This window comes from Calliphora vicina, chromosome 3 (assembly GCF_958450345.1).
Source record: "Calliphora vicina chromosome 3, idCalVici1.1, whole genome shotgun sequence".
Taxonomy (NCBI): domain Eukaryota; kingdom Metazoa; phylum Arthropoda; class Insecta; order Diptera; family Calliphoridae; genus Calliphora; species Calliphora vicina.
The window spans coordinates 11,109,269-11,136,189 of NC_088782.1; positions in this window are offsets into that span (position 1 = coordinate 11,109,269).

Sequence of the window (26,921 nt, forward strand, 5' to 3'; positions counted from 1 at the left end):
CTGCCACACCCACTCCCCATATAAGTGAAACTATAAACTTTTTAAAATTTATAAAAAATTAAAAATCAATAAGAATTCTTACTAAAAAAATTGCAAACTAAATCTGGGTGTGTTCTGCCCGCTCATATAAGTTTAATAAAATCGACTCCTTTTAGGCAAGCCAATCAGAATATGTATTTTGAACTTTTGTTTTTATACGATTGCACTTTTGCCAAAATTTTTAAATTTTTTTGCAATTATAATTTGAGAGTGTTTCTAAATTACTTTCTTCAAATGTGTAGCCCTCATTTTTAATATAGTTTTTCACGACATCCTTCACTTTTCGAGCATTTTAAGCACCAAATATTAAAAATATGTGAGCGCGAAAGTTTGCAATTATAAGATGTGACTACTGCAAAAACAATTTATAATAAGGACCAAATTCATAAAGTAAAAATATTAAAAGTCCGTGCAAAAGAAAAAACCAAACACAATTCTTTACATGCTTAACAATAACAAAGCAACGCGAACATAAACTAACAAAACACCTCACAAAAATTCAAAGTTGGACATCGAAAACAACGAGGCCGCTTTGGTGTATGGGACATAAATCAAAGAGATGCTAAAGGATGCAGCTGAAATTTCCAATTTTAGAATCTTGGAATATTAACTAATAAACCAGAAAAAATCCCATTGGAGACATCATCGGGAAACAGAACTAAAACTCTAGTTGAAATTGAAATATATGGTCGAACGAACACTAAAAATGACACTGGGCAAATATTAATTTTATAAAAAATACACAAGAAGCTAAACACATTGTAATTATCTTAAAATTAAGTTAATACCTTCCAATTCAATATTCATTTTGATTTATTGCAAAAAAACATTTTTTTATATGGTTTTAATTAATTTAAAGTTGCGCTTAATTTTCCACTTTTTCACTCTGCAAAAACCAACTGTCAACATGATCTCACTTTTGAAGCTATTCCTGAAGAGTATAGTTGGAATAAAACAAAGACAACTATAAATTTTAAAACCTTGTTTTTATAAGAAATAGTGATGACACATTTGGTGACAAACTTTTCACTTTGTTTTTTTATTTTTGGCCTATGGTATCGACCAGTGTGCACCGTAGGCCCGACATATCTAAAAAACTAAAAAAAGATCGAACAAAATTAAAAAAAGTAAATAAATAAACCTAAATAACTCTTGACCTAAAAGTGATAATGTACATATGTATATTTATTTTAAATATTAGCTCATTCGGATTATAAATAGATTTTTGGGGATTTTTTTAAAAAATGTGAGACCCAAGGTGGCGTGCAATCATGCTAATTAAGCGTAAAGTGCTTTATCTACATCTTTGGTATCTTTGGTGACCCACACTGAAATTTTCCGGCAAAAATGTTCGTCAAATATTTTAATCCTTAAATGTCCTTTTTGAAAGGACTTTTTTTCATTTTCTCGAAAAAGGGTCAAATTCATGCCTAAGGAGAGAAGCTAGATGGTTAAGATCTTCCACAAAAATGATCCCCATAAAATTCCACTATATAACTCTGACAATAAGAATTATCTTAGACATTAACTTACAAAATTTTTTTTATTTTTTTTATTTTTTCGATCAAAAAATGAAAACTTTGACCCACTGTAAAAAAAAATTCCGACCAGGTGGACTATACGTTTATTCTACAAAAATGATCTACTCAACATGCTCTTTCAGAACTATTCTGTTCCAATTAAAAAGTCTCAATTTGTTTAATTTGGCTTTTGAAAATATAAATTTTCATATCATATTATTTTTGAGTATACTTGTTATGATTAATAAATATTACTCATAAGCCATTAATTCATGCGACAAATATTTATCATATTTATGATTTTTACACTCACCAGCAAAAAAGATTTTGTCATTTTGTTTGTAACATATCGAAATATTGGTCGTAAAACCAAAAGCAAGGAGACCTTGTGGATTGACCAAATAAATTAAAATGTATGCTCGTATTTAAGAAAAAATAAATTATTCTTAAAGAATGTATTCGAGAATTTCCTTGGCTCAGCCCTTAAATTTAAACCATACTCTCATATATTCCTATATATACATTCATACATACATATACTGTAGTATTTTATCATATATTTTTATTTTTGCTGGTGCGAGTTTTCTTTTTTTTCCTGCTGGAAATTCAGTGCGAGCCAAGAAATAAAAACATTTTGTTAGTATGTTTGTGTTGGTATATTGAGTGTGTATGTATAGAGTATCATAAAGAAAAAGTTGGCTTGGTTTGGCTTCCCTATTTGTACTAGAGTTAGTTTTAAAAGTACTTTCGAAAACTAACTTTTCTGTTAGCATGATCTCCATTCTTGATCTCTAGATTACGTTCCTGAATTTTTTATCGCATAAAGTCCAGACGTTTATTTAGTGATAATTGTTTCACTAAGTGATTTATTGGATGGTTTAAGAAACTGAAATAACTAAAGCATACAATTTGAATGATTTGGTAGTACCTTATTTGGTTACCCTTGATTAGATCCGAATGAATTTGAAATGATTTTTCTGTTTGTCCTCGCATGTTTGTATATAAACTCTCCCCCTAACATTCTATATACGAATGTATGTGTTGGTATGCAATCTTTTCGCATAAAAATGCCACAAAATCTACAACAACAAGAGCAGAAGCAACAACAACAACAATGCTTAAATTTTAGTTAGAAATTCCCTCTAGTATGTTGCCTTTTGCCAAAGACACCATACAAAAAATCCCACCTCAGCCCCATTCCTGCCATATCTTTTCTTTTTTTTCATCGTTCTCTTTAGCCATGGAAAATGTTTTCATCTGTATTTTTTTTCTCGTAATTTTTAGATTTTTCCTTTTTATTTTATTTTTCAGCTTTCAGTTTTTTTTATTTTTTTTGTCAATTTGATTTTAACATGTTAAAGTTTACGGCACAGTGTTTTCGTTGGCTGGGAAATCAAGGCAAAATTTGAATTTTCTTTTGAATCTGTCTTAAATGTGTAAGAAATATTGTTGGTATGTTTTACTGTAATTTTATGATTTATAATAAAGTTTTTTCTGGTAATTTTTTTTGTGGGTTTTTGTAGGAGAGGGTACAGGAAACAAGCAGCTAAAATGTTTTTTTTTGTAGCATTTTAAGAGATTTTTATTTTATTTTTTCTTGTTGTTGTTGTTGTTAGCATGATGTGCATGTGTTTGTATTTTTTTTAATACATTAAATAAGGATAAATATTCTGTGACAATTTTCAGCAGAAGTCAAATATTTTAACGATAATTATTATAAAATGCAAGCGCCATTGCCATCTTTATTGTCTTAGAAAGTGATGACAGTAACTGCTAAATACTTACTTCTATTGTATTTGTAACACAAATAGATTAGTTTAAATTAAATTGGTAGTTTTCTACAGATACTTATTTCAAAATCCTATTTTTTGCCCTACAAACAATAATTAAAGTCTTAAAGAAATGTAATAAGAATAATTTAATTGCACTATGCTATACAAACAATATGCAGGGGATCTTATATAGCAGTTTGTTTTATTAGAATCCATATAGATCGGAATTACTTATAGTTTTTCTCGATCACTTCGTTTAGTACATTTTTTACTAGCAAATGTAGTGAAATAATGATCAAAATATCATAGCTACGTTGTTTTAAAATAGATTTCTTGTTTAATTTATTTAATAGATTTGCTTTTGAAAAAGAAGAGACTTTTTAAAAATCGGGTTTTCAACAAATTTTCATTTTCTCTACGCTCTTAGTTGATCATCAATCTGGAAAATATTGGGTGTATGATTTAAAAATGCGGCTTTTACAATACATGGCGTATCTTCGGAACACGGTTTTTTTTAATAACTCATATGTCACTTTTAAGGGTAAATGTTTGTCACCATGTAATTTCTAAATTTTACATTTGCGACCCCACAAAGTATATATCGTCACCTAAAATGCAAAACAACGTATCATCAAAAAATTCGAAATTGATTTTATTATTGATTACGATTCACTACATCATATTACATATGTGTACAAAATTTTAAACTTCTACTATCAAAAATAACCAAGTATAACCAAAATTGAATATATGATTTTCTTAAACAAAATAACGTATACGCTTTGAGTAATTAATTAACAAATCGTTTTTACCTTATTTTAGATAGTATCCTAATCTTTTTTTTAAAAAATTCGTTGCAATTTAATATTTTTTGCAGTCTTAATGAAAATTTAATCAAGAACCTTTTTTAGTTTAAAAAAGTAGTTGTTAGTAATTAGAATAAAAAAACATAAACAATTTAAAAATGTATATATAAATTGCTTTTATTTAAAATAAAGAAATATTTTTGTTTTTATTTTTTCATAAAAATTTATATGGATGATACGTTTTTTTGTTTCAGAAAATAATAATTCAAAAAACGTAAGCCACATATCTTAAAGTGTGCTTTGAAAAAATTAGTTTTTTTTCATAAAATATATTTCTAGAGTCATTGTAATTCAGATTTGAAATTTTTGTTTCAATATCTCAAGAGTTTTCATTTTATATCGTTTTTTGCTTCTCCTATAAACTTATGAAAAGTGATGTTGCGTTATTTTGCATTTTAGGTGACGATATGTATATTCTGGATCGTTATAGATAGCGGAGTTGATATAGCCATGTTCGCCTGTCTCTCTGTATGTTGAAATTAACTTTCTGTAACCCCCCCCCCAAATAACTTGCAATAAATAAATCCGCAATAGACTCGGTACGGTTGATATTTAAAATCGAGAAAATGGACCACAAATGACTGCGATATAAAGAAAAATACCAGGACAATCTAAATTTGTTACCTATTTTTGAACTATTTCTATTGCAACGAAGTATATAATGCCATAGTAAGTCGGGCCTACAATGGGAAAAATTATTTTTTTACCCGAACAATTTTTTTTAATAAAATTTTTTACAAAATCTAAAAAAAAGTTTGATACACAGAAAAAATAAATTCATAAGTTTAATGAATTTTGTAATAAATATTATTAATCGAACTTGACTTTTTTTCCCAAACTTTTTTCATTCAGAATAAGAACATGTTCATAAATATTATAAAATTGTAAATGAAGGAAATTTTAGCTTTTTTACACAAATTTGCTGATACTTTATAATAAATTTCATTACAATTGCATTAGCTAATGATTTAAGTAAGATATTTTTGTATAATAGCCCTATATTGGCCAATCTTGCAAGATGTATCTAAAAGCCTAAAATGTAAAAATACCGTTAAACATCAATTTAGATTAGAGCATTTTATCTTCTGAAAATCATAAAAAAATAATAAATTTTCCATGGAAAATTTCAAAAATTTTTGAATAACATAAAAATATAAATGAAAATTTAAATATTTTTTATCAAGCCTCCTAGATTTTGTATGAAAATAAAAATATATGAAAAAATCATACTATTTAAGAAATATTTTATAAATTTTATGAATTGAAATCAATGAAATTAATTCATTTTATTTAAGTTTAAACTTTTTTCTGTGTAGAAAAAAAAAAAATTGTTTTCACTTAACTTTTTACATTTTTTTTTTTAATTTGTATTTTAAAGTATAATTAGGTGAGGGGTACATCTCTCTTATTTGTTTATTCTCACTTAGTTATTGAACATTATATTGTTAACAACAAAGTTTTAGTTTGCTTAGAAAACGTCGAATGTTGTCCTAACAACGGGAAGTTTTGCTTTAATTTGAAAAAAAGTGCCGCTGAAGCACACCGAATGCTCACCGAAGCTTATGGTGAATGTGTTTCATTGGTTTCAACTTGCGAGAGATGGTTTGTGTGCTTGTGATTTTGACACAGAAGACCAAGAAAGTTTGAAGACCAAGAATTGGAGGCACTACTCCATGAATCTTGTTGTAAAACTCAACAAGAGCCTGCAAAATCATTAGGAGCTACTCAATCAGCAATCTCAAAACATTTGCGAGCAGTAGGTTTCTTCCAAGAGCAAAGAAATTGTATACCATACAAATTGAAGCTGAGACCCCTTGAAAGACGATTTTGCATGTCTGAAATGATGCTTGAACGCTATAAAAGAAGATAATTTTTGCACCTAATCATTACCTGCGATGCAAAATGGATCCTTTACAATAATCCGAAGCGTAAGAGATCGTATGCGACGACCGGCCAACAAGACGAATCGACAACAAAGCCATTTCGACATACGCTTCACTTTGGAACAGATTATCTGAAATTGGCTTGATTCGATCTGGGCCTCAAAAGATGAGCAGCTCTTTTGGCTCAGAATCCATACGTGGCCAGGAAGATGGGAAATGGTCATAGCTAGCAATGGACAGTACTATGAATTAATTTATATAGTTGAAATGTTTCAAAATAAATGTCAAAATTTGAAGAAAACTAATTTTTAATTTTTAATATGTATCTATATTGTACTAGACCATTTCCAATTGTATTTCAGAAATTTCTAATCAAATTTCAGAATTTTCTAATTGAATTTCAGAATTTTCTAATTGAATTTCAGAATATTCCAATTATATTTCAGAATTTTCCATTTTTATTTCAGAATTTTCCAATTGTTTTTCAGAAATTTCCATTTGTATTTCAGAATTTTTAATTTATACTTAAAAAGTTTCTAAATGTATTTCAGAATTTTCCAATTGTATTTCAGAAATTTCTATTTGAAATACAATTAGAAATTTTTTAAGTATAAATTCAAAATTCTGAAATACAAATGGAAAATTCTGAAAAACAATTGGAAAATTCTGAAATATATTTGGAAATTTCTAAAATTCAATTGGAATTTTCTGAAATATAATTAAAAATTACTGAAATACAATTGGAGAAAAAGATTGTAATTTCATATATTAAATAAAAATATTCCTCTTAATTAAAAATTTGTTATAAAATATGTAGTTTGACACCCAATGCACGTTTTTTCCAACAGGAAAAAGTAATTTTTATGAAAATAAAATATAAAAGAGAATCCTAATCTTTCTGATAAAGCTGTTTTTTTCAGTGATACATTAGAATAAACAACTTGCAGGGATTAGTCCTTAAGACTAAATTTATAAAAATTATACAATTATTTATAAAATTTTATGCAAAAGCTTAAATACGTTTTTATCTTGAGAACCAACCATGGTCCCAGTCTGAATTTTATATATATTTTTATCCTGCAATGACTCATATTTAATGAAAATATTTTTTGAGATAACCTTTGTTGAAGTACGATTTTTGAAAAGAAAAATGATTTATTTGCTTTAATATGAGATTAAATTTGACTAGCTAACAGTTCCTAAGTTATTAACAGATTTAAATTAAGTTTTTTGCACGTTGCTATTAAGAATTTAAACTTTATACCTATATAAAAACAAGTAATAATGTATGGTCGGCCAACCCTACACTAAGTAAAAGAGCAAAAACATTTCTTCTTTTAAAATTTCAATAATTTATATTTTTGAGTGATTTTCGGAAGTGAGCCTTTATGGGAGCTATTGCCAATTATGGACGGATCACCTGAAATTAGGTTATGTCTATATTAAAGTTAATTATGTTAAATTTTGTGTGTTTACCAACATTTTTAAGCGATTTATGCACGTTAAAGTGATTTTCGGAAGCGGATCTATATGGGAGCTATGACTAATTATGAACCGATCGTAACAAAATTTGGTGACATGAATTTTGTATATATAAAACTTATTTGGAGCTTAATTTGTGGACATACATATATAAATTAAACATTTATGACCGATGAAGTCCAATTTCGGAAGGACTTTTTTGATGGGGGCTGGGTGAAATAATTGACCGATTTCAGCCAGTTTCAATAGGCTTGGTCCTTGGGCCGAAAAAATAATATGTACCAAATTTGATCGAAATATCTTCAAAATTGCGACCTGTACTCTGCACACAAAGTTTACATGGACAGCCAGCCAGACGGACGGACGGACATCGTTTAATCGACTGTAAATCGATTGGTACACTTTAAGGTGGGTGTTAGACTAATATTTTTGGACGTTACAAACATCTACACAAATGCATTATACCCTCCCCACTATGGTGGTATTTCGAAAATTTTATCGAATTCAGACGAATAAATGTTAAAAAATCCTGTTTTTATCGAAATTTTTCGTTTCGTTCTCATGCATGAAATGTTCATTGCTTTTGCAACATCTTATTGCATTCCCCTCAACATTCTTAATTAGATACCATTAATCGAGTAAAGCACGAATCCATACAAAAATGTTGTAAACCATTAACTAACTATTAATTCATCAATAGAATAAAATTTCTTTAAACGCCCAATATCCAATACCTTGGTTAATTACCGTTCAAATGAAACCAACATAAAAATATCTATAGAAAACAACACACACACAACACAATAGCAACAAACAATTACTAATACATAATAATACGAGTAATAATAATAACAACATCACCAAAGTTGTATATTAACAAAAGCCGCTTAATAATCACACCAACAAACAGACATACACACTCACACTTTCAGACATCCTTTACAGGACTCACAGTTTGAGTACAGGAAACACAGAAGCAGAGCAAAACTGCCATTTATTATGATACATTACAGACAAATACATATTTATTTTTGAAATGGTAGGAGAAAGAAGACAAAAATTGTTTTAGGTTTATGGTTTCTTGGGTTTGGTTGCTTGGTATGGGTGTATCTATGTAAGTAAAAGTATGACTAAAAACTTGGCTGTTACTTAATGGACTTACCACACTCATACATACACATACACAAACACACAAGCACAATCGGCTTTCATTAAATTTAAGTAAATGTTAAATATGTTACACAATGTTAAAACAAAATACCAAACAGAAACAAAAAAAAAATTAAACAAAGACTCGATAAAGAAATACTCACACATTTACAAAAACAGGAAGATGTACAAAACATTTATAACAGAGAGGTGGTGACAATGAGTTTTGAAGGGGGGGCTCCATGATTTTGCCTTGAAACTAATAGCTAAACTTTAAATTGAGTTATGATCTAGTCGGTTTTACTGAGTAGTTTCCTGAATTATCTATATAACGGACAAAACGAGAATGTGCTATTTCTAGAGTTTTTAACAGCTTTAATGTTAATGTTAGCAGCTTTAACAGTTAATGTTGTTATACTTACAAACAATGTTAATAATAGCGTGTTATCAACATTGTTTAATAGTAGAATTTTCGAGCACTGGAAATGTTTATAAACATGCAATTTCGTAACAATGCCTACCTTCGTTTGTGGACTCATAACACTGTACACACCAAAAAAAATTACGAGGTGAAAGTTTACTATAAATAAGTCCCTGAATAAACCAAAGCGGAAAATTGAACCATAAAGTCAGAAATATGACATAACAAAAGAGAGCCTAGGGTAAATTTCGCATATATTAAGAATTTTATTTTAAAGTACCCCAAAAATTTAGCATGAAAAATAATAATAATTTCTGACTTTCTGGTTGAATTTTCCGTTTTGGTGAATGCAGGGACTTATAGCAAAATTTCACGTATAATTTTTTTGCAGAACATTTCTTAAATCCCTATTTTAATGGATTTTGTTGCTCTTTTTTAAAAGAAGGACAAAAAAGACCCATGCCTTGAGGATTTAGAGGGTTAACATATTCTACAAAAATGTTCTCCGTAACATTTTACATAACTTTGCTGAACACTTTTTATACCTAAAATGTAAGGATCACATGGTTTCTTATGCCGATTAACAATAAGAATGTGCCAGAGTTGGGAAAATTTGATTTTGTTGTATAGTGTAATTATCGATATATCTTTACAACCTTTAGCCTCCATATAAAAGCCATCTAGTTTTACTGGCATCTGCACACGAAAAACAGATTCGTATTGGCAACCGAATTTGTTGCCAATCGGTCTTGATAACCGAATTTTACAGTTGTGGCTACAAAATATTAGAAAGGGTAACAAAAGTTTAGTTGCTTCAACCGTAATTCTTTGAATATAAATAGATGATAATATGATTTACTACTACCTCAGAAATTTAAAAAATGATAGTATTTCCAGAAGAAATGATGAAAGTTATTTGATTTAAATTTAGTTCTAGTTAACAAAAATTATCATGAATGATGGCTGGCATAGGAACAACTCAAATTTTCAAATTTATTTAAAATAAAAGATTTTTAAAAAAATAACACTTTTACAACTTTTTGCCACCAAAAAAAAAAAACATATTCAGCTAAAAACATATTCACAATAACAAAAAATTAAATTTTTCTTTAAATATTTTTTTTACAGAAAAAAAATAAATTTTTCAACAAAAAGCTTTTTTGATCCAACATTTTGGAGTTTAAGTACACGATAAGCTTTTTTACTTGTAACACATCAACAATGTTTTAGATCAGATTTTCAACAATAAAAGTAGCTGACTAAAGAAGCTTTTTCTTTAAAAATGAGTTTTCAAAAATGCTTTTCTTAAGTTGATTTATTTAAAAAGCTTTTTCTTAATCAGAAAGAAATAGCAAACAAAATGTAACTAAAAAACCTTTGTTTGTTAAAGAATAAATGGTGATTTAAATTCAGTTCTAATAATTTGGACAAATAAAATTTTCAAACTAAGTTAAAAAAAAGAAGACTTTTTCAACCAAAGTAATCCCTTTTGTCACCAAAAAACCAATTCAGCTAAGAAGCTGAATTTTTACATAAATAATAGTAAGTTTTATCAAAATAACAACAACAAAATGTTATTAAATTTTTCTTTAACATATCTTGTTACAAAAATTTATATATTTTTCAACAAAAAAAAGGTTTTTTATCCAAAATTTTGGGGCTTAAATATACGATAAGCTTCTTTTTACTTCCTACACATCAAAAACGTTTTAGATCAGCTTTTCAACAAAAACAAGTTGATGACCAAAAAAGCTTTTTCTTCAAAAATGTTTTTTTAAAAAAGCTTTTCTTAATTTGATTTATTTAAATCATCATATTTTAATCAAAAAAAATATCAACTAAAAAAACCTTTTTTTAAAAAAAAATACATGTTTCAGCCAAAAACTTTTATCACCAAAATGCATTTTTCACAAGTTTCACACAAAGTTTATCACTTTTTTTGTTTTCAGAAAAAGCTTATTATAAAAAAATAATTTTTATTTTTAAAATTTAACTTATTTAATCAAACAAGTTTAAAAATATTCACCCTAACTATGAAGGAAATTGTAAAGTTAATTTTTGTTAAAGTCGACTTTATTTTATAGTAGAACTTTTGTTTTTATTTGAAAAAAAGCTTCAAAACTTTTTCCAACATATTATTCAAATATTTTTTAATGAATGTAAATAAAAAAAAGAAATTTAAAAAAATCAAATGTAGATAAAAGTTCAAAACAACTTTTATGTACAATAATAAAACAACATTTTAAATTATATTTGAAGTTTGTTTTATGGTACGAAATTTAAAATAATAGTCAACTTTATGGACTTAAAATCGACTTTAAGGCTTTTCTAGTTAGGCTGATTGTTTTTCACACAAATGAAAAAAGGGAATTCCATAAAAATTTTATAAAAAAGCTTTTTCTTAAAAAAAATGTTTCTCAAAAAATTTCTTATTATTTAAAAAATTTAAAAAAAGAATTTGCCAAAAAAAACATGTTTAACTAAAAATGTTTTATTATTTCAAAAAAATAAAAAAAGCTTTTATTAAAAATTTTTTTTTTCCAAAAATATCTTGTTTAACTAAAAAAGCATTTTTAATCAAAAGAAGCTTATTACATCAAAAAAGTTTAAATATATTGTTTTATTAAATAAAAAAGGGTATTCAAAAAAATATCACCAAAAAAGCTTTTTTCTGCTTAAAGTTCAAAAGATTTCTTCTTATTATTTAAAAAAATTAAAGCTTTTTTCAATAAAAAGATTTTTTTTATTTTTGCCAAAAAAAAAGATATAAAGTTTCAACAAACATTTTTTTATAAAAAAATTATAACAAAAAACTTTTTTCTTCAAAATCAACACTTTCCACAAAAATAATTTTTTCCACCATAGAATTGTTTAGCTTCAAAAAGTCTTTTAAACTTTAACAAAATGTATTCTCTAAAAACCATTTTGATCCGTTTTGTATTGACTACAATTCTGGTTCTTAGTGACAATAATATGACCCTATATTTAAAGTAATTATCTGTCTTTTATTTATAATAAATTTGTCAAAATATCTAACTACGCCCCTGTTGCTCTTATACGGCAAAAACTTTACTTAAACATACTTAAATAAAAGTTATAAATAAAGATTTTTTTCGCTCGTCTTACTTCATTTTCTACATGTTCAAACAAAAGAAGAAACAAACTCATTGGCAACGGCGAAATAAAACAAACTCACTCACACTGGCAAACTGAAAACAAGAAAAAAAAAGAATAAAATCCATAAAACTTCTTCATTACACTTTAAGAGAACAAAACAAAAAAAAAAACACAATGAAAAAAGCAGTTTACATTAAAACAAACCCTTCTTGTAAACACTCACCACCCACCAGGACCATCCTTTTATGTGATTCTTAGTATTTTGTATTAATTTTTTTTTTTTCATTTTGCTGTTGCTCCCTCATAATCAAAAGAACTTTTGCTACCAATTCTTTTGTTTAAGCTAAAGCTGTACACACACACACGTACACATTGTAACACTCACTCACACAGTTACAGTAAAAGCAGTAAAAGAAGACAACGAAAAGGAAAAACTTTTCCATAACGGGTATACGCTATATCCTTTTATTTGTATTTGTATAAGTAAGCAAGTATGTATGTATGGATGTGTGTATGTATGTTTTTATTGTAGTCCTCAGTATTATAGTTCTTGTTGTTGCTGCTGCCAATATTGGGTGTCTTTAGCTGGCACTATTACAACACATTTCACATCAACCTCCTTCCCAGCCCCAACCCCTGCCATCTCTCTACCATTAACCATCAAAACTCCCTTTAGAATAACTGACTGAATGAAAGATTGAATAAATGAATGAATGAAGGAAAGCAAGTTCTTCTCACTCTATGGTGGCAGCGTAAATATGTCTTCTTACAATATTGTTCGCCTGAAAGAAACATTTTCCACGTTGACAGCATACAAAGTATCCTTAAACCGTAACAATAAAACGGGCCAACAACACACTCTCACACAACTGAGTTTTATAACAGATTCAGAAAAAACCATCAAGCACCAAGCTTCCAAAAAGAAAAAAAAAAACAAATAAAAAGAAAAAGAAAAAAAGCGCAAAATATATTTATACTGTTATAAAAATACAACAAAAGACGAAGCATACAACAGCAGCAACAACCAAAATCGACTTGTAAAAATATAAAAATCTCGCATGCCAAACATAAAGACAGGCATACAAGTCTGTAGGAAAAAAATTGGGATCCAAAAAAAAAAAAGAAAAATCATTTTAAGACCAACAAATATACTACTTTCTTCTACTGTTTATATTTATTTTATTATTTTTTTTCATCTTACGTTTTTGCTACCATAAGATGATAAGGCGTAAAAAAATTCTATATAAGAAAAAAATGTATACAAGACCAACAACCAAAAGAAATTATATACTCATTCACATACACCCAACATCACCACCGAAATACATATAAAGACATACAAACAAAAAAAAACGCAATACCAAAAGTTGAAGGATAATTTAAGATGAAAATACATGTCAATTTTTATTAAAACGGCTCAAAACGAATTTGGAATACCTTCCCAAAGAAAACTTGCTGATGACATTACTGTGTAACATACTTTGTAATGGCTACAGCATACCGTTTGCATTACTTGGAAGTAGTTTAGTAATGGTTGGCTTAGGTTTTGTAGCAAAGAGTCAATCACCCCTATTATTATGATGTCGTTGTCGACGACAGAAAAAATTATATTTCAATTCAAACATTTATCCCATATTGAACTGGTTTCAATTATTTCATAATTAAATCAAGTATTCATTTGCTCAAAAACAAAATTTCTTGATATTTTCTATTGAATTTTGAGTTTTGAATTTGATTATTTTGACAATTGAATATAAAATTTTCGTTATTGATTGAATTTCAAATACAAAAATTATTGAATAGATAATTTTCGTAATTGAAACACAAAAAATAACAAAAATGTGTTTTCAATTACGAAAATTATCTATTCAATAATTTTTGTATTTGAAATTCAACCAATAACGAAAATTGTATATTCAATTGTCAAAATAATCAAATTCAAAACTCAAAATTCAATAGAAAATATCAAGAAATTTTGTTTTTGAGCAAATGAATACTTGATTTAATTATGAAATAATTGAAACCAGTTCAATATGTGACATATAGTTGAATTGAAACGGTTTAAGAAATAGAATTCTGTATACAAACGATTTGAAAAAACTAATTGAGCTCAACCGATTGTAGGGACAGAGATATAAAAAAAATTCTAAATAAAAATCACACACATACACGCTCATTCGTGTATAATGAAGAAAATGTATCAGAGAAAAAGTAAAAAAGAAGACAATTCTAATGTGGTTCTTACCAAACAGACAGGATATTTGAGTATAGAAATGTTAGTGTAGAAATTGTATATTAGGAGTGTTCAATCAAAGAAAGCATTTGATAAGTTTTAACATGAAAACATGCTGCTATACGATTATGAAATGTATAAGATAGAATGTTAGAAATAGATTTCGGGAATAGGACTGAATATTTCCAATTGCTGTCTAATAATGAACCAAACTTAATATTCGCTTTTTTCGTGAGCCCTTCTAATATCCTTTGCTATGTAAGAGTGTGCTGGTATAATAAATCTTCAAACGTATTGTGAATAAAAATGAAATTGTAAATATATATACACTTAAGCAAACATACAGATAGATATACTTACAAACGTTGTTATACATGTGTATGTCGACATGTTTAATACATGAACAAAACGACTTGGAAAAAAAACACACAGACATACCTTTACATTAAATTTCTATCTAAGGATTCTACTACCTCTACTACATTTAGTTTTATTTATATATATTTATATATAGTATATACATATATAGATATATTAATATGTGTGTGTGTGTATTTTTTTATTATTCCATAGCAGAACAAGCAAGGTACAATTATTAGAAAGTACGTTCTCAATTATACATTCCCTATAACGTCAAACAAAAGAAAATTAGAAAAAAACAAAACGAAATGTCTAAGACAAAAAAAAAATAATTAAACAAATTTTTGTGTATTTACTTTTTTTCCTAAAATATTCAATTCAAATTAAATTTGAATTTGAAAAAATAACATTGAGAAAACAAAATAAAAAGTGATTAGAGTAAATGCGTTATTTGACGTTGTAGGGGTAAATATTGAAAACTCTCCCTAATAATTGTACCTGGTTGGTTCTACCATGTTATTATTCTTTCTTTCTATTTTATACAAATGACATTCTATAATACTTGATTTCTTTTCTGAGTTTATTTTTTTGTTTTCTTGGTGTTTTATTTTTATTATATTTTTTTTTAGAAAATAACCTTCTTTTAAGCTGTTGTAAATGTGTGAGGCTGTGTATTTACTTGTGTGTGTGTTTCTGTTTAAGTGTATTTTAAAGGTTCTCATCTTTAATATCCCAGCAGTTCCTGGTAGCTGTCTGGAACTAGTGATTTTACCTATCACTTAGGGTGACAACTAGTTACATAAGTAGTTATGTAACTAGTTATTTTAACCCTTTCAGCCAAAACAATTGCATTTTACTTTAATCAAGGTTAGTTTATTATAAAAAGTTAAGAAAAAATACATCAAAACATAAAAAACCACCCCATTCAAAGATTTTTTGTGGAATGAGGTGGTTAGTTTATTAACAATTAAAAATAATTATAATACATATTTTTGTAGCTTGTTAATTTTTTTGAAATCTAATAATTTTAACTAAATTTTCTGACTAAACACAAAAATATTAGTCTTACACCCATCTGAAAGTATACCGATCGACTTAGAATCACTGAGTCGAATTCTAAGTCGATTAAACGATGTCCGTCTGTCCGTCTGGTCGGCTGGCTGGCTAGCCATGTAAACCTTGTGCGCAGAGTACAGGTCGCAATTTTGAAGACATTTCGACCAAATTTGGTACATATTATTTCTTCGGCCCAAGGACCAAGCCTCTTGAAACTGGCTGAAATCGGCCCGTTTTTTCACCTAGCCCCCAAACAAATGTCCTTCGGAAATTGGACTTTATCGGTCATAAATGTTTAATTTATATATGTATCTACACAAATTCCTCTCCAAATAAGTTCTGTATACACAAAATTCATGTCACCAAATTTTGTTACGATCGGTCCATAATTAGTCATAGCTCCCATATAGACCCGCTTCCGAAAATCACTTTAACGTGCATAAATCGCTTAAAAATGTTAGTATACACACAAAATTCAACATAGTAAACCTTCATATAGACATAAATCACACGTACTAATTTCATGGTGATCGGTCCATAATTAGTCATAGCTCCCATATAGACCCGCTTCCGAAAATCACTTTAACGTGCATAGATCGCTTAAAAATGTTGGTAAACACACAAAAATTTAACATAATTAACTTTCATAAAGACATAAATCACACGACTTAATTTCATGGTGATCAGTCCATAATTGGTCATAGCTCCCATATAAGGCGCACTTCCAAAAATCACTCACGAATATAAATTATTGAAATTTATTAAAACGAGTGAGGCAAATTTTCTCAACCACTTCATTCTAAATAGTTTTGAACAGACATTGTAATATGTGGAAGATGGAATATTGCGGTTTCATGTCTGGGCGTTTTTCGGCCAATGCTCGCTTCAGAGGAATCAATTGCGTTCGGTACAGGTTCTCTCTGATGGCCTGGACAGACTTCAGCTGCTTATAATATATACGACCCATTTGCTACCGCCATCTGCAGATAATTACCTTAGCGCCATGGATATTTGACTTTGGTGTCGATTCGACTGGTTGGCCGGGCCTCGCATACGATCTTTTACGCTTCGGGTTATCGTAAAGGATCCATTTTTCATCGCAAGAAAAGATTCAAAGCAAAACTGATTTTCTTCTATAGCATACAAGCGTCATGCAAAATCGTATTTCAAGGTCTCTCGGCTTCAATTCGTATGGTACCCAGTTACCCTGCTTTTGGATGAATCCAGCTTCTCGCAAATGTTTTGAGCTGGCTGCTTGAGTAGCCTCCTATGATTTTGCAAGTTCTTGTTGAGTTTGGCAACAACCTTCATGGATTAATGCCACCAATTTTTGGTCTTTGTCTTCCATGTCAAAATCACAACTTCTGAACCGTACAACAATCTCTTGCACGTTGAAACTGATGGAACACATTCTCCATAAGCATTGGTGAGCAGTCGGTGTGCTTCAGCTTTACTATTTTTATACCCTTCACCTTCGTGAGAAGGGTATATGTAAGTTTGTCATTCCGTTTGTAATTTTCACAATATAATTTTCCGATCCTATAAAGTATATAAATTCTGGATTCTTATAGATAGCGGAGTCGATTAAGCCATGTCCATCTGTCTGTTCGTCTGTCTGTCCGTCTGTTGAAATCAACTTTCCGAAGACCCTAAATAACTAAATTAACTTAAAAACATCAATATCTCCGGGCTCGGTTGCTATTTAAAATCGAGAAAATCGGTCCACAAATGGCTGAAAAAACCAGGACAACCTCTATGTTTGACCTATATCTGGATTACTAAGTCATTACTATAGACAATATGTATATCTATTGATAGATATTTCAAAGACCTTTGCAACGACGTATATAAGACCACAGTAAGTTAGACCTACAATGGCTCAAAAGCGGAAAAAATATTTTTTAACCCGAATTTTTTTTTCACCAAAAGTTTTTTTTCGCTAAATATTAAAAAAAAATTGAAAAACAAAAAAAAAAGAAATTTTAAAATTTAAAAAAAAAATGTTTAAACAAAATTTTAAAAAATTTTCCAAAAAATTAAAAAAAGCAACAAAAAATAAATTTTGCTTATCTAAAAATATTTAAAATTTTTATTTTGAAGTATAATTTGGTGAAGAGTATATAAGATTCGGCACTTTGTTGTTTACACTATAACTAAGTGAGAATAAATGACAGATATGCAGACTTCAAAATGACAATAAGTTATTTAAAAACCAAAACTGCATTCAAAAGATACGCCATCTATTGTAAATCCAATCCCAAAAACTACTTTCTAAATTTCAGTACAAAATAAACGTTTAAAATGACTACACTCTGGGTTACTTAGAGCTAGTTTCTGGGATAGAGATAATCTACATTCTTCGCTTAAACCTAAATTAAACTAAAAATTGTGTTTCTCACTTATTGTTTATATGCTATATAATCTAGGTTTAACTGAGCATCATTGGTGAGTTAAACCTAAGTATAAAACGCCAAAGCACAAACAGATGAAAAATAAAATAAACAATTCAGCACAGCAGCTCTTTGTTTTTATTTGCTTTATTAACATCAATATAATTTTTAATATACATTTTATATACTTTAATGTCACTTTTTCTTTTAGAAAGTTAAAATTTACAAAAAAAGTTATGTAACGCGGTTGCTTTTTCTTATAAAATCTATAGTATTGCCATATTTATATGAAAAAAACTGAAGAATAAACATGTGATTTGACTGAAAAGTATGGCAATGCTAACAAAATTAATCCACTAGTGAGAAACACAATCATTAGTTAAATTCCTGCAAAATATGTTTCAGGATTAATATAACAGCGTGTTAAGCTGAGTTTAACTGACAAGTAAGAAACTAGCTCTTAGAGACACTAAAGCGACAATTGAATTCCCGCTAGGCTAAATGGGATGGCAGTTTATTTAACCAAAAAGAAAATAAACTGTATGAGAATTATATCAACACAATATATATTAAACCAGTTTAAACGTTTAAAGTGACTACAATCTAGATTACTTAGAGACAATTAAGTGGCAATTGTCTTCACGCTAGATTACATGGGATGTATAATGCAACCAATTGACTTTTCTATACACAACTAAAGTCAGCCAAGTGATGAGACATTATTGGCAATTAATGTCAATAAGGGATACATTGACTACTTGCTTAACTGCTGGGTACTCGGTGGGAGCATCATCTTGGCTGGTAGGGGGGTCACAATGAGTGTTGATTTTCTCTGTGTGTCTGTATATATTCAGTTTTTTTCTTAATTTTTTTATATGTTAAAATCTTGAATATTTTTTTTTCACTTCTTACTCGTATAACAAACCAAAGTGATTTTGTGTTTGGGATCTTGAATTAATTTTTTTTCAGTTTTTTTTTATATTTTTCACTTTTTCTGTTATTGTGGTAGAGGCAATATGTTTTTTTTTAACAAAGGTTTTTTTATTATATCTTTTTGCTTATAAGAAGATTTTTCTCCAAATAATTGGGAATGAGTAGAATAAGGATTTTTTTTCTCGCCAACAAATCTTTAATGTTTGTGTATGAAAAAAAAAACTTATTGGTTTGAAAAAGAAAAACTAAAATATTTGTAATGAAAGAGGAAGCCAAATTAACAAGGTTTTAAATATGAATACAATAGTTTAAATTTAAAATAAAAAAATAAATAAATTTATTTAGATTAAAGCTATACAACAATGTAAATATAAATAATAGTCAAAATAAGCCAACATAATAAATAAACTCAATTTCAATGCCCTTATATAAATAATATACAACTAATATGTAATAATAATATTACACCCATAAATATCATAATTTCAATGGTCACAAGTCATTTTCTTTTTATATACTTACATGTATAAAAACCCTAATTAATTAACCTTCCCCTACCACTACCCCTCCCCCACATTAAATTCTAATAAATATTTTCCCAAATTATTACAAGCATGTTATTCTTATTAGACTCATTATTATTATTAGTATTATTATTTTTAGTCATATACAAACAAGTTGTAATACTTCTTTTGTTGGAAATAATGGTGGAAAAGTTCTTACTTTTCTTTTTCAACAAGCAAATTTGATACTAAATTAATAAGACCTCACAATAATAATCATAAATATCTACGGACATACAAAAATAAATAAATGTTATTTCATACTTAAATTATAATTTCAAACACACTTACTTACGTACTCGCACTAACTTGTTTCGTACATATGTATGCCCGGGATTATAAATATATTGTAGATATTTAAAGAGTAAGCGTGTTGTACATAAAAACTTCAGACCCCAAGGGTATTTTAAATAATAAAAGTAAACATATTTAATAACAAATGACATAAAAACCCCATCACAGTTATATTTATATGCAAATGTATGTGTGGTTTTGTATATATTTATACACTAAGAAAATCATGTTGTTAAGAAAATTCCATTTAAGAAATATATGGATGTGCTAAAAGGCCTAACTCCAATTTTCGAAAATTTCTCAATTTTGTTATATTACTGTCTAATTTGTTGTGAACTCTTTGAAAATTATTTTATTCTTCTATTACACAGAAAAAAGAAATTCATAATTGGAATGAATTTTGTAATAAATATTATTAATCGAACTTGATTTTTTTTTCCCAAACTTTTTTCATTCAGAATAAGAACATGTTCATAAATATTATTAATTTGTACATGACGGAAATTTTTGCTTTTTTTGCATAAATTTAATAATATTTTATAATAAATTGAATTATAATTGCATTATCTAATGAATTAATTCAAAACTATTTGCATAATAGCCATATACTGGCCAATATTTTAAGATGAATCAACAATATCTGAAAATTAAAAATATCATTAAACATAATAAAATATAAATAAACATAAAGCATATCATCCCCTTAAAAAAATTTAATCATTTTCGCGCATATTGGCTCATTTTGTAGCTGAAAATCATAAAAATAAATAAAAAAATTTCCAAGAAAAATTTCAAACATTTTTCAACAACATAAAAATATAAATGAAATTGAAATTATATTTTTCAAGCCTTCTAGATTTAATTTGAAAACATAAAATATGAACAAAATCTTAATATTTAAGAAATTATTTATAAATGTTATGAATTGAAATCAATGAAATCAAATCATAATATTTATGTTGAAACTTTTTTCTGTGTATTTAATTTAATTTAATTTATAAGGAGTGACTACAACCAATTTTTCCATTTTTATAAATTTTGGCAATCAATATTTCCAATTTTTATTTTACGGAGTTAGGCCTTGTTGCTTCTGACACATCCACATTAGATTGTCCCTTAGAATTAAATTTTTTGAAAACGTTAACCCTTAAATCGTAAAGGTCAAAGGTCAAATTTTTCAATATTTGGAATTTCTAATGGAAAGATGGCGAAATATTATACATTTTTACATGAAGTCTAGTATTTACAATAACAGTACAAAAATGGAAATTAACTCTTAATAGCACTTGGGGTCCAAATGACCCTGAACTTTTAAAATCACGAAAAACACAGTCATTTCGACACCAAGTGCGCTTAAGGGTTAATTTCCCTTTTTGGTACTGTTATTGTAAATACTAGACTTAATGTTATATTTTTCTTAAATTTCATCAAAATCGGCCCCAAAAATATATAACATTTCGCTATACTTAAATTAGAAATTCCAAATATTGAAAAATTTAACATTTGACCTTCACGATTTAAGGGTTAACGTTTTCTGATTTAGGAAAACTTTCAGACTATATATAAAATTACCTGGACTATAATATTCTGAATAGATTTTACATAAAATTAATAGCCAAAATATGGCTAAATAATTAGATTTTCTCGAAAATTTCCAAATTTAAATCGCAGGTACGGAAAAACTATAGTAGGTATTGACATACTTTTTTCAAATTTTTATTCCCTATTATGTTATAAATAAATCCCCATGTGATGATCGCAATATTCTGAAATTTGTTTAACAAAATTTTTAAAAATTTGAAATTGGAGATTTGAAAATGCCATTAAAAAGAATATTTTTTTTTGGTTATACCTGCGAATAGGTTAACTGTATCCTATGAAGATAAACACTTATATACAAGTAAATATGGATATATTTTATGTAAGAATACATTTTTGTTTTAATATTTCTCAAAATATGTTAATTTTGTTCCTACATTTCTAGTTCTAGTGGCCTGAGACACGTTAATGGCCTGGCGATTTTTTAATAACTTTAACTTTTTTTAACCAATTTTTGTGTTTTATATCTTATTAAAACGACAATTAGGTACTCATTTTGATTCTTTTAAATTAAATTGCAATAGTAATATTTAATGGCAAAAAATTAAAAAAAAAAAAATCTGAAAAAAATGCATTTTTCCCCTTGTAAATGCACCTCAAAACTAAATCGAAAGTCGGCACGGGCTGCCCTTCTTAGAAAATGCTAAACATTTTTTGGTGGTATTTTAGGTCATTACGAAAGTTTTCTGCGGCTACCGTATCAGCATTTCAAAAAATGTAATTCTAAGGGATACTCTAATCCATATATATCTAAAAATTATACTACACATTGCAAGATACCTAGCTGTCTGCACAAAAATGATATACTTACATATGGGTATTTCCACAGACACATCCATCGGGATCGAAAATAAAAATGCTAATAAACAAATGATTTTTCTTATACTGTTTTAAAAAAAATTCAAAATTTTTATAGTATAACACAGACACCACTAGTTTTGCCCAAAAGTCATCCACTTTTTTTATGGGCTCCCAAAGATTTGGGGCCTCGGTCTAATTTTTGCAAAAAAGTGATAATTTTCTCAGGCTAATATCTTGCAAATAGTTTGGAATTTTGATTTACTCTCTGAGGCAAAGTTGTAGCCCTTTCTCATAAAGAACACAAATTGTGAACAGATAAAATCAAAAAAACTTCATCTTCAAGATCAAAATCGCAAAAAATCTTAAAAAAATTCGAAATAAATTTTGGGCAAAACTGGGAGACAAGGGTATTTTTTTTGGTCTTATAGTGGAGTCCGTATATGGTTATATTTCCATGACTCAGTAATTACACACAGTTAATCTTAGTTTTTATCCTGACAAAATTGAAAATTAGTAACTTAGAATGACAATTTGTCTTTAGTATTAGGTGTAAGACTTAAAAATGCGGGATCTACAATGGATGGCTTAGTTTTTGTTTTTAATAACTTATATGTCATTTTGAAGGGTACACATCTGTCATTTATTCACACTTAGTTACTGAACATTATAGTGTAAATAACAACGTTTTTTTTGCTTCGAAAATGTCGAATTTTTTGCCAACAAACCGTCATATGCGGGAAGTTTTCCTTTATTTCTTTAATTTGAAAAAAGTTGCACAGAAGCACACCGATTGCTCACCAAAGCTTATGGTGAATGTGTTCTATCGGTTTCAATGTACGAGAGATGGTTTGTGCTGTTCACAAGTTGCAATTTTGACACGGAAGAAAAGGTCGACCAAGTTAGCCGAAAAAGTCTGAAGAATTGCAAGCTTAACTCCATGAAGATTGTTGTAAATCTCAACAAGAGCTTGCAAAATCATTAAGAGCTACTCCAGCAGCAATTTAAAAACGTTTGCGAGCAGCAGGATTCATCCAACAGCAGTGAATTGAAGCCAAGAGACCTTGAATACAATGTCCGAAATGATGCTAGTACGCTATAAAAGAAAATCATTTTTGCACCGAATCATCACTTTCGATGAAAAATGGATCCATTACGATAGCGTAAGAGATTGCCAAATCGATACCAAATCCAAATATGTATGACGCTAATGTAATGCTCTGTATTTGGTGGGAGCAAAAGGGTAATATCTATTATGAGCTGCTCAAATTTGAACATACCATCACATGGAACCTGTACCGGACGCAACTGATTTGTTTGAAGCGAGAATTACCGGAAAACGCCCTGAATATGCAGCCAGACATGAAACTGTAATATTCTATCATGACACCACTTCGCCACAAGTTGCAATACCTGTTAAAAACTATTTAGAATAAAGTGGTTGTAAAGTTTTCCCTTGTTTTCCCGATTTACAGTCCAGCCCGTTCGACTTGTATTTGTTTCGATCCATGCAGAACACTGTCTCTGGAATAGGCTTTACTTCATAACAAAGTATCCGACATTGGCTTGATTCGTTTTTGGCCTCAAAAGATGAGTATATATTTTGGCTCGGAATCCATGGGTTGCCACAAAGATGGGAAAAGGTCATAGCTAACAATGTCCAATACTTAAAATTAATTTAAAATGGCTTAAAAAAAGTTGATTTTGTTTTTGAATTTGTACATATTTAAAGGTCGCGTTCTTGTAATTAAATATTAGTTTCTTATCAGTACTACACGATCATTCTAATCAAATTAAATCTAAATTTAGTGGATTTAACTAAAAAAAGTGACTTCATATAAAAAACACACCAATCGTTTTGTTTTGATTTTCTAAGTATGTCGCATTCGCTATCGTTAGTGCAGCTGTTTTTAACAAATGTTTTTAATATTTTTACATGCATATACCAAAAAAAGGAAAAATATGCTATGAGACAGAAAATGCAGCTGAAGAAAAGAAATTATGCTAAAGAAAAAGATAAACCTGCATGCAAATATTGGGAAAATCAGTAATTAATGAAAAAATGTATTACCCTCATCTAGTAACAGATCCAGCTTTATCATTAAATGATTTAAAATTTATTTTTCGACTTTTTAAATTAAAATTTTTTGGTTTTGAAGCTAAATTTCCTTTTTTCACCCCCTGGATCAACACTTGCACTCATTTTTAAACAAATTTATTAACTGATGTTGATGAAATTTCTTAGCATTTCCTGCCTCATCAATTTAGTGTATAAAAGTCATCAATTTATACAAAAATATTTTTTGAAAACGAGATATGTATTTAGAAAATGACGTTGCGTACCCTGGTGTGTGGTTTTCCACACATATGTAATTTCTATATATGTTGCACTAGGAATATCACTTTTGTCGTCAAATGTACAAAAACATTATGTTTCTAGTCCAAAATAAAGACACATACCATATGTGTGGAAAACAACACACGAGGGTAAACAACGCAGATATTTTGAGAGTGAGATGTGTTATAAAAGTTAAAGTTATTGAAACGTTATAATAAAAATAACAATAAATACGAAGTTTTTTATAATTCTTGCTTCTTTGAGTTAAAATTACTTCAACTAATATATCGCGCTATAAATGTCGCGTACTAAATGTACCAAAGACAAAAAAACTGCAAATATTTCAATATATCACCAGGAATCCACATTATTTTACTTCATTTAAAAAAAAATGCTTTAACAAATTATGATCCAATTCGCAAATATTTGCATCTTTCTAGATGCAGTCAAAAACAAGTTTTCTTATGTGTCGCGTTTTTTATCATATTTTTGTTGCTAATGTATTGTAAACAACAAAACGACAAAACCTACCTTTTGTACAAAACAAAATGTTTCTAAAATGATATTGAAAATTCAAAGGCGAACGAATGTCTCGTTTTTGACCCTGGAAATGCCCATATACCATGCCCTATATACCTAAAATCTACACAGCAACAATGTAGTCTAACAATTTATTAACTTCTTTATCAAATTTCCATAATCAACACTTTTCCTTGAGTGTAAACGAAACTTATAAAAGTACAAAAATATTTTAAATTTTTATTACACGACAAAAACATAAACACCACCCAATTTTTGTGTTTAAATTTTTCTTTTCCTTCTTTTTTTGCTGTTGGCTTTCAGTGTGCAAATAAACAAACATACAAAAACACCCATTAAAATAAAACTGTAAATCTAAAACCAATATAAATGCCCCCAAGTCTGTAACAATATATATTACTTACATAGATACTTACTTACTAACAACAACAATATAAGGACTAGAAACAGCAACTACTATGGAGTCATATACACTACCACAGTCAGTCACTCACTCACTCAATCACAAAAGAGGGAAATGTAAAACGGAAAATTGTATTACAGCCTGTAGTATTGTAAATACTCACACATTTCTATATGTTTACGACTAAATACTTAAATAAGTATGAGTAATGTAGAGTAACCCAATCGACCAAATAATCAAGAAATTTATTCGCTTTTGCGAAATTGCTCAAACGAATCTTTATTCGCATCGTTTGTGATAGTCATTCTCGAATGATTGTAAGAGTAAAGTTCGATGATGATAAAATGTTCAAATGCTCTGGTCATGTGGGCTATCGAACTATCTGTAGCTGCATGTTTGTTTGAGGGTGTGTGATTGTTAGGAAATTCATGCTGTTTAATAGAATAATTGTATACAACAATCTATTTTCCTAACCTTCGAAACAAAAACTAATCAAGTCCAGTTAAGCAAACAATTATGTTGGTTCACTCTCTCTCTCTTAACACAAATACACAGATAGACAGACAGACAGTCATTCGCATACCCTGTCTTATACACAAATGGTAGTCGATGTACCCGGTAGCTTATGGAACTAGTTCCATTGACATTAAAGCTGCTAAAAATTCTAGTTTTGTCCGTTATATAGATAATTCATGAAACAGCTGGAAGATAGCACTGTGTATATAAATAGTGACTGAAAGTTGCAGTTAGTGAGTTTATCAGTGTATTTTTGATGTGTGTGAAGTTAGCTCCGTCAGTTAGCTCCGTTTTTTAACATTACCTATGTTAATGTGTAAACTAACATACTTCGTACTCAAAGACTGTTAGGTTAACAGAGCTGCATTATTTTCAGCTCATTTAACATTTTATGATATAAAATCAAAATAAAATGGTTTTACCGATCATTCAGTTTAAATATATAATAACAATTTTTTTAAAAATTAGATAAAAAAAAATTAAATATTTATTTATGAACTATCGTTGATTTCTTTGCTTTTAGCGTATTTTTATGGCAAATACATGAGAGACACATGGACATGAAAAAAAATTAAAAAATTCTAAATTGTGGTAAAACTAGTCATAATAGGGTGGAAAGGCTTGATTTCAGAAATGTACTGTTTATATT